This window comes from Triticum urartu, chromosome 4A (assembly GCF_056163025.1).
Source record: "Triticum urartu cultivar PI428250 chromosome 4A, HENAU_Tu73, whole genome shotgun sequence".
In the NCBI taxonomy this organism is placed as follows: domain Eukaryota; kingdom Viridiplantae; phylum Streptophyta; class Magnoliopsida; order Poales; family Poaceae; genus Triticum; species Triticum urartu.
The window spans coordinates 392,893,124-392,901,122 of NC_141876.1; the positions used below are offsets into that span (position 1 = coordinate 392,893,124).

The window sequence follows — 7,999 nt, forward strand, 5'->3', positions numbered from 1 at the left end:
CAATGGCCGAATGACACGGTAGCTAGGGAACGTCGATATATAGTTCACTTGACCCACTCGTCGGATGCATATCATTGGGTCGGCTGTCTCAGTCGCTTGTCGAGCTGAACCACCTCCTGGGCTTCGTTGGTTGGGTTGTCTCCTGTAGTAGCCCGTGGTTTAGCCTTAACATTCCCCTTCCCTTGAAATGCCGCTTGTCCCCAAGCGGCCGCTCGAGGAAAACGCTACTTCAACGCCTCCAGATCCTCCCATGTTGCTAATGACTCCGGCTGATCAGACCACTGAATAAGACCTTGAGGAACTGCTTGCTCGCGAGCTTGACGGAAACACCGCTGAAGCACTCTGACAGGGATAGCAAGTTGTGAATCAACAAGAGGAAGATCAGATTGTACCTGACAATGAGGCCCCAATGCTTTCTTCAATTGAGACACATGCAAAAATGGATGAATTTTGCTATGAGCAGGAAGTTGCAAGCGATAAGCAGAAGGACCAATGCGCTCCAGTATCTTGAAGGGGCCATAGAACTTGAAAAGAAGTTTATGATGTGCACGGGGAGCAACAGAAGACTGCACATATGGCGGTAGTTTCATAAAGACAGAGTCACCAACTTGAAATACCCTGTCAGATCGCTTCTTGTCTGCCTGATTTTCATACGGACACGCACACGTTCCAAATGCTGCTGCAACAGCCTGAGCATGAGTGCGCAATCTTGGAGCCATGTGGACAGTTCTGGCACTGAGCAAGAGTCTGCATCTGATATGCCAAACTGACGAGGAAAATGCCCATACAGAGTCTCAAATAGAGATTTACCTTGCAGAGAGGAATGCATACTGCTGTTATACCAATACTCCGCGAGTGATAGCCACTCCGCCCACTTAGCTGGGCATGCATGCGTGAAACATCAAAGAAAGGCTTCCAAGCACTAATTCACGTGCTTTGACTGTTCGTCAGTCTGGGGATGATGGGAAGAACTCATCTTGAGCTTAGTGCCTGTCAGAGCAACAATTTCTCACCAAAAACGACTAGTGAAGATACGATCACGATCAGTAACAATTGATTCAGGCATCCCGTGAAGCTTGTATATGTTGTCCATGAACGCTGCAGTCAGCGTGGATACAGTAAAGGGATGTTGAAGACCAATAAAATGTGCATACTTGGACAGCTTGTCCATAACCACTAGAATGCAATTAAAGCGACCTGATTTTGGAAGGCCTTCAACAAAATCCATAGTAAGTAGTTGCCAGTACTAAGAAGGAACTGGCAAAGGAGCAAGAAGTCCAGGGTATTTAGCACGATCCAGTTTAGCACGTTGACAGATCGAGCATTCTTGCACCGTCTTATGCACTTGATTACTCATGCCTTTCCAATAGAATAATTTCTTGAGCTTCCGCAAGGTGACTGGCACACCTGAATGTCCTCCCAGGGGACTAGCATGGAAAGCCTCAATAATATTCACTGTCATGGGTGAGCCATTAGGCAACCACAATCGCTGCTTGTACCTGATGAGTCCATTTTGTAGAGAAAAAACATCTTCAGAGTCAGAGCGAACAGCCAATCTTGTAAGCAATTCTTGCACTTCTTGATCATGTTGGTAGGTGTCACACACATCCTGCAACCAAGCTGGGTGTTGACAAGTGATCGCTAATAATTCAGACTCAGGATGTGGTCTACTAGATAAGGCATCTGCAACTCGATTTTCAGACCCTTTTTTGTACTTTATCTTGAACTGCAAACCCAACAACTTAGTGAAGACTTTCTGCTGCCAGGGAGTATGCAAGCGTTGGTCTTCTAGATGGGCCAAACTAAAGTGATCAGTAAAAATAAAAACTCAAAATGTTGTAGGTATGTGCGCCACTGTTCAACAGCCAATAAAATCGCCATGTATTCCTTCTCATAAGTGGACAATCCACGATTCTTTGGTCCCAACCCCTTACTGACAAATGCTATTGGATGTCCCTTCTGTAACAACACTGCACCTACCCTAGTGTCACTAGCATCAGTTTCAACAACAAACTGAACCTTGAAATCGGGCAAAGCAAGTACAGGTGCTGATGTTAGAGCTTTTTTTAACACTTCAAAAGCAGCATGTGTTGTTGTAGACCATACAAAGGGCACATTCTTGCGCAAGAGATGAGTCAAGGGCTGACTGATAACACCATAATTGCGCACAAATTTCCTGTAGTACTCAGAAAGTCCAAGGAACCCTCGAAGCTCCTTAATAGATTGGGGGCACTGGCCACTCAAGGACCGCTTGCACCTTAGCTGGGTCTGTTGACACTCCGTTCCCACTGACCACAAAGCCCAGATATAATATGCTACGTTGGGCGAATGCACATTTTGACTCTTTAACTCTCCACTGATGTTGCCTTAGTAGTTGCAAAACTTGCTTGAGGTGTTGCACATGTTCCTCTAAGGTAGCACTGAACACAAGTATATCATCAAATAATACGACTGCACAGACACGGTCCACAGGCGCTAGAGTAACATTCATCTCTCCTTGGAATGTAGATGGCCCTCCCGTCAGCCCAAATGATACCACATTAAACTCATAGTGACCATTGTGTGTATGAAAGGTCATCTTGTATTCTTCCCCGGGAGACAAACGGATCTGATGATACCCAGCACGAAGGTCCAATTTGGAAAACCATGAGGCGCCTGATAATTCATCGAGCAATTCATCTATCACGGGCAGAGGATATTTAGTCTTCAATGTCAACATGTTCAGTTGTCTGTAATCAACACAGAGTCGCCATGTGCCGTCCTTTTTCTTAACCAAAATGATTGGGGAGGCAAATGGACTAGTGCCAGGCGAAATTACACTAGAGGCTAGCATTTCTTTTACTTGTCGTTCTATTTCTGTCTTTTGATTAGGGGAATACCTGTATGGTCTAATGTTAACAGGACGAGCTCCCTCCGCCAGCGGTATTTTGTGATCACAAGAGCGGCGAGGAGGAAGGCCAGCAGGCTCCTCAAAGATATCTACAAACGAAGTAATAACTTGCTGAATTTCCTCCGGTACATCCTCAAGTACTATCACTTTAGTCTCTTGTGTTTCTTGAATAAGCTGTAACTCCACTACGGTGAATTCAAACTCAAATGGAAGATCTCCTTGCAGAACAACCTTACTTCCCTTGTAATCAAAGGATAACAACTTCTGTAACCAATTGACACTCATAGTCCCTTGAGCTGAGAGCCAATCCATACCAATAATACCATCATAATGTTGTAGAGGCAAGATTTTAAAATCAGTAACAAATTGATGCCCCCCTACTGACCAGCCACATTTAGGAATCCAAGCAGAACACACTAGCTGCCCCCTCCTGCAATTCGGACCCTCTGCATTTTGCTCAACTTTTGCTAGCCTGCTAACTGACTTGCCAATATGTCACTAAGGAATGAATGAGAGCTGCTAGAATCCAGTAAGAAGATCACTTCCTGTCCTGCAACTTGACAAGTGAGTCGAATAGCGTTGTTAGCTAGGTCAGCTGTTTGTGTTTCTGCAGATAAGACCATCAGATCAACTTCACTATCATCCGAGTCTACAGAATCAGTAGCACAAAATTCCAACAATTCTTGAACCACATGTAGTTGTACTGTATTATTGCACTTGTGGTCTCTGCCCCACCGCTCACCACATATATAACACAACCCTTTTGCTCTCCTGTAAGCCTTGAGAGTACCCAACTTGTCCTCTGAAACTGAGGTCATTTTCTGTGTGTCAGAGGTCCTTACTTCACTAAGCGCCTTATATTCAGTTGGCTGTTTATACTGTCACGAAGGAGTGGAGTAGCTCGTTCGCTTGTTGGAATGTGGATACTCCGGTTCACTATCCCCAACCTCTTCCTGTACTGCAGCGATTGAATAAGCTGCATCCAAATCAGCTGGGCGTTGCACTGCTACCACCATCCCGACAGTGGGCTTTTGGCCATCGACAAAACGTGTGGTATAATGCAGCATATCAGGCTCAGGCTCATATGCTGTCAGCTGATCCATCATCTCTGAAAACTGATTTATGTACGCTTCCACAGACCCTGTCTGACGCAGTCTATACACTTTGCGCACAAGTATTTGATGCTGATTTCGCCCAAAGCGAGCAAGGACAGCGGCACAAAACTCATTCCACGATGAACAAATAAAATTTTGTTGAACTGATGAGAGCCAACGTGCTTCTGGGCCTTCAAACTTCATAGCTGCTACTGCAATCCAGAGGTCAGGATCTGTATCGAACATATCAAAGTAATCCACACATCTCGTCCGCCATAACTTGGGATTCTTTCCATCAAACCTCGGAAAATCCACTGATGGTGGTCGTCCATGCCCTGAATTTCCTGACGAAGACAACGCGCCATTCCGCCTCTCACGGTGTGACAGACTGGAGAAGGAAGAGGTCAGTCTGGGCAAATCAGCCATACCTCAAGCCGGTGGTGGAATATATGGCCCAGACAAGGCTGCACCCTTCGCCGCCATGGACGAACGGAACGCCTGCATGTTCCCTTCTGTCGCGCCCTTGGGAGAGCGCTCGCCCCCTTCTGCTTCATTGGGATGAGTTGTTGAACCCTTGGCGACGCACAGTTCCTGGATTTGCCTGAGGAGGTCCACTTTGGTGCCGTCGGTGTACGCTTGCATGTCGTTGACGGCTGTTTCCATCGCCGCCTCGATGGCCTTGTCGACGGTCGCCCCGACCGAGCGCGACACTGCTGCCTCAACTGCGCTGCCCACCGCCGCCACAATCATCTCCTCAAGCTCCTTCTGGTGGCGAAGATGGGTCGCCTCGCTTGCTTGTGTGACCGTCTCGTAGATCGCCTTGCCCTCCGAAGTGAGATTGTCCATGAGTTCCTGACGCCGGCGCGCCACCGCCACCGCCAGCCTAGTCTCGTGTGGATGCTCCATCGTGGGTGGGGAAAATTTTGGCTCTAAGTACCAATTCTTAACAACTAGCTAAAAATCTCAAGGGGATTGCCATGGAGGAAAGGGGATCAAGAGGGGAATTGCTTCAGTATACGAATTGGAGTAGCTTGTTACAGGTTCCTCCTCTTACAAGCTGACGGAAGAGCCGTTCAACCAATGGCCGAATGACACGGTAGCTAGGACACATCGATATATAGTTCACTTGACCCACTCATCGGATGCGTATCGCTGGGCCGGCTGTCTCAGTCGCTTGTCGAGCCGTACCAGCTCCTGGGCTTCGTTGGTTGGGCTGTCTCCTGTAGTAGCCCGTGGTTTAGCCTTAACAGCCTAGCCCTCGGGGGAAGTGGGAAACAAATAGACACTCCCATTGGGTTCGGGAGTGGGGATGACCTGCCCTTGAGCAGGCAGCCTGTGCGAGATTTCGGCGGTTAGATACCTGGCTTCCCTTAGCTTTTTGATGTCCTCCTCTGTGAGAGAGGAAGCCATCCACCAGCCTTGAAGGTCCGAAGCGCTTAGCCTGAGCCTTGGGTGTTGGAACTCGGGGTGGGGGAAGGGAAGGATTGAGCGCGAGAAGAAAAGGGCAGGCCTTGGCCCCTTTATAAAGAGGGCGAATATCAAGCATCCTCCGCATGGCCGTTTGGAACTTGCCTAAAATCGAGGAGTCATATTAACTAGCACGATTGGGTTACCCGCACCCATATTGATGAGACTCCCGTGATAAGGGGAACATGATCTCTGCTTCAACAAGACATACTAATAAAACTGCCTCGCAACACGTGCAGTGGCAGGCAGGGAAAAACGGTTCGTAATGACCGCGCCACGGTAGGACGTCACGTTATGAAAAGTTGTCAGCAGATTAGATTTGTGGAATAATATACTCTCTACGGTGGTATGTGGAATTTATTTTGCAGAGCCGGACACGATTCTTGTGTTCAAAATCTTCTATGGAGTATTCGGAGAAGGAACCCGCCTTGCAATGCCAAAGACAATCTGCACGCCGGACTCATCGTCATTGAAGCCTGGTTCAGGGGCTACTGAGGGAGTCCTAGATTAGGGGGTCCTCAGACAGCCGGACTATATACTTTGGCCGGACTATTGGACTATGAAGATACAAGATTGAAGACTTCGTCCTGTGTTTGGGTGGGACTCTCCTTTCCGTGGAAGGCAAGCTTGGCAATTCGGATATGTAGATCTCCTCCCTTGTAACCGATTCTATGTAACCCTAGCCCCCCCCCTCGTGGTGTCTATATAAACCGGAGGGTTTAGTCCGTAGGACAACAATAATCATAATCATAGGCTAGCTTCTAGGGTTTAGCCTCTATGATCTCGTGGTAGATCAGCACTTGTAATACTCATATCATCAAGATCAATCAAGTAGGAAGTAGGATATTACCTCCATCGAGAGGGCCCGAACCTGGGTAAACATTGTGTCCCCCGCCTCCTATTACCATCCGCCTTAGACGCAGCGTTCGGCACCCCCTATCCGAGATCTGCCGGTTTTGACACCGACACACTTACCGGTGATGACCATAGTTTGAGGAGTTCATGTATTCACTATGTGTTAATGCTTTGGTCTGGTACTCTATTAAAAGGAGGCCTTAATATCCCTTAGTTTCCAACAGGACCCCGCTGCCACGTGAGGGTAGGAAAAAAGATGTCATGCACGTATGACTATATTCGGAATACATGCCTACATTACATTGATGAACTGGAGCTAGTTCTGTGTCACCCTATGTTATAACTGTTGCATGATCGATCGCATCCAACATAATTTTTATAATGGACTAACAACCTGCTTTAAGGGAAATATATAATTTTGTGCAAATTGAAGAAGAGAGTCTCCCACAAGCATGGGTGAGGCTTCTCCGATTACTTAATGCTTTGCCTGATCATCCTCTGAAGAAAAATGAAATACTTGATATCTTTTATAATGGACTAACCGATGCTTCCAGAGATTACCTGGATAGCTGTGTTGGTTGTGTTTTCAGGGAAAGAACTGTTGATCAAGCTGAATTGCTATTTAATAATATGTTGACTAATGAAAATAATTGGACACTTCCTGAACCAACTCCTAAGCCAACTCCAAAGAAAAGGGGTATTCTATTTCTCAGTCCTTAGGATATGCATGAGGCAAAGAAATCTATGAAAGAAAAAGGTATTAAACCCGAGGATGTTAAGAATTTACCGCCTGTTGAATAAATACATGGTCTTAATTTACCACCTATCGAAGAAATATGTGATCTTGATAACCCTCCACAGATGGTAAAGGTAAATTCTCTCTATAGATATGATAAAGCTGAAATCCCGCCTATTAAGTTTGCTAGCCAATGCTTAGATGAGTTTGATAATTTTATTGTTAAACAAGCAAACTTCAATGCTTATGTTGGTAGACAATTGAAACATAATGCCTATATGATTGAACACTTGGGTGATTATATGTCTAATGTTAAACGTGAACTTAAACTTATTATTAAACATGCTTCTATGGTTACCACTCAAGTAGAACAACTACTTAAAGCTCAGAATGATTTGCTCAATGAATTGAATACTAAGAATAATGACTTTGTTGTTAGAGTTGCAACTAGAGGAGGTAAAGTGACTTAGGAACCTTTGTATCCTAAGGGCCACCCTAAGAGAATTGAGCAGGATTCTCAGAGAAATAACGTTGATGAACCTAGTCCTTCTAAGAGGAAGAAAACAAAAATGATAGGACTTTGCATGCTTCTAGTGAACATGTTGTAGACACACATGAGAATCCTAATGATATTTCTATTTCTGATGCTGAAACACAATCTGGTAATGAACATGAACCTAGTGATAATGTTAATGATGATGTTCATGTTGATGCTCAACCTAGCAATAATAATGATGTAGAAATTGAACCTGTTGTTGATCTTGATAACCCACAATCAAAGAATCAACATTATGATAAGTGAGACTTTGTTGCCAGGAAGCACGGTAAAGAAAGAGAACCATGGGTTCAGAAACCCATGCCTTTTCCTCCTAAACCATCCAAGAAAAAGGATGATGAGGATTTTGAGCGCTTTGCTGAAATGATTAGACCTATCTTTTTGCGTATGTGTTTGACCGA

At 45.6% G+C, this 7,999-nt stretch overlaps 1 pseudogene; it reads right to left on the reverse strand.

The window, feature by feature from the left end:
* Positions 1-224: 224 nt before the first annotated feature.
* Positions 225-4,830, reverse strand: LOC147975941 (uncharacterized; annotated as a pseudogene).
* Positions 4,831-7,999: the final 3,169 nt, after the last annotated feature.